Here is a 2,213-nt window from a genome sequence, read left to right on the forward strand (position 1 = left end):
ACTGTTTCACCTCCCTCTTCCTCTGAGCATAACTATGATTCCCATATTTATTTTCTTTTGTGCATTGCATCGTTTTTTTCTTTAGATATTATTTTATGCCTTTCCTATGTTCTATATATGCATTTGTCTTATCACTCTGCTCAGATCAGCTCTAAGTATATCATCAGAATGATGAACTTGGCTCCTTTCCTATCTGAATTGAGGACTCTCTTGAGTTCTGTCCTTCCTCTTCTTTATGCTCTAAACTCTTCCAGTGTCTTTCATTCCTTTGAGTCAAAAGTGCTTCTAAGATGCCTCAATTTGACTCCACAGTATCTTGGGTTGTTATTGTTGTATAGTCAATTATTCATGTCTGATCCTTCCTGACCTCATTTGGGGTTTTCTTGGCAAATATGCAAGAGTGGTTTGCAATTTCCTTCTTCAGTTCATTTACAGGTGAACAAACTGAGACAATTAGGATTAAGTGACCTGCCCAGGGTCAATCACCTATATCCTACTGCACCATCTAGCTGCCCAATATAATAAGTATTTCAGTGAAAAAACACAAAGGAAAAGACTCTTCCACTATAGTTGGACAGTGATGGGGTGCTTGGGCACATGTGCTTGGGCCCCAATTCTAAAATCACATTTCTCTTTAAAAATCATGTTTCTCAGGTCTGGCCAGGGCTGGGGCCAGGGCTGCAAGCAGAGACTGAGGCTGGGTCCTGCTGGTAGAGAGAGCAGGGATGAGGCCTAGGCTCCCTCGGGTCTCCTGAGGGGACCCCAGCCTCCTTCTCCTTTTTGTCTTTATGTATAGGAGCTGGACCAAGACCCTGACCCTGAATCCAGCTGCTTCCATAGTGTCTACACCAACTAATGTTGAAACAAAATCTTTACAACTTGAATACTGAAGTATCTTGGGATTATCAGAGAACATCTCAGAGTCCTACTTTCACAGTGGAGTTAAAGGACTATAAAGAGGGAAATGGAAAGAAGTCTGCACCAATATATCCCATCACTTTTGTAACATGTTTGACCATGTTAAAAGACCATTGACATTACTGGGCGAGAGTTAAAGCTACTATTGGACAAAAAGAATCTTCCTTTGTGGAATCTAAATTATTTTTTATGTATCAGGGTGGAAAAATAGGACCACCTAAACTAAAGGTTCAAGAGAAAAATCACAAACTTATTGCTGTTCTACACCATCCTCCAATAACTGTTGAAGGAGAAGAGAAGGGACCTGTGTGTTTTGATGATGATGATGATGATGATGGTTGTAGCTTATTCACCTACAAGGTCTATTTAAGGATAAATGGAAGTGAGATCACTGAGGAAGAACCTCAATCTTGCAGTGAAACTCAGTCAGTTAATTATACCAGAGATTACATTTGATTCTGAGTATTGTGTTCCTGATGAAGGATTTTCTGACAACTCTACTATTTGGCAAACTATATGTGAGAAATCAGACAACAGTGTATTACAACTTCACCTAATCCTAATAGAGAAGAAGACTCTTCTCTGCCCATCCTAATAATTTCTGTATACATTGCCCTCATTATGTGTATAGTACTCATGATTTATCTGGTCTGGAAGAGAAAGGTGTTTCAGAAAAAGAACTTCATATTACTCAAGTCATTGATCTCTGTGGTAGGCTTGTCGCCACCTACATGACCCTTTAAGCTGACCTGAATAGATCTGCATATTCTAGACTTGGATAAAGTGTTCTGCTCAGATACTAATGCTTCCTCTCTCTCTCTCTCTCTCTCTCTCTCTCTCTCTCTCTCTTTCTTTCTCTTTCTTCCTTCCTTCCTTCCTACTTTCTTTCCTTCCTTTCCTTCAGAAAAGAGAAAAGATAGAGGGAAGAAGGAAGGAATGAAAGAGCCCTGGGGGACTGCACAAGTGGGAGGGGAAGGAAGCCCCAGACCTCAGGTGGAACTCTACCATTCCTGGCTCACTGGCACAGCTTCCTCAGTCCATCTTCCAGATGCTCAGCTCAGTCTTCAATCACTGTCCATGAGAAATGACCAGGAGATCAGTCACTTTTGTGGGATCAGCCCTGTCCAGGCAGCCCCGACAGAGATACTATAGTCCACCAGGTACAACTTGAATTTCTTCAGCTCCTTTTGCATCAGGTGTTCCAAGTGCCAAATCAACAGTCAGCAGAAAGTCTTGAACATGGAATCCTCCTCTTCTTCCCTGCCTCAGACTAAGTGGGACTAGGCTAGAGGCAA

The 2,213-nt window shown here is 41.7% G+C and overlaps 1 pseudogene; it reads left to right on the plus strand.

Annotated features, from left to right (window-relative positions):
• Nucleotides 1-725: 725 nt before the first annotated feature.
• LOC140507521 (interferon gamma receptor 1-like) lies at nucleotides 726-1,653 on the plus strand (annotated as a pseudogene).
• Nucleotides 1,654-2,213: the final 560 nt, after the last annotated feature.

Source organism: Notamacropus eugenii, chromosome 5, assembly GCF_028372415.1.
Source record: "Notamacropus eugenii isolate mMacEug1 chromosome 5, mMacEug1.pri_v2, whole genome shotgun sequence".
Taxonomy (NCBI): domain Eukaryota; kingdom Metazoa; phylum Chordata; class Mammalia; order Diprotodontia; family Macropodidae; genus Notamacropus; species Notamacropus eugenii.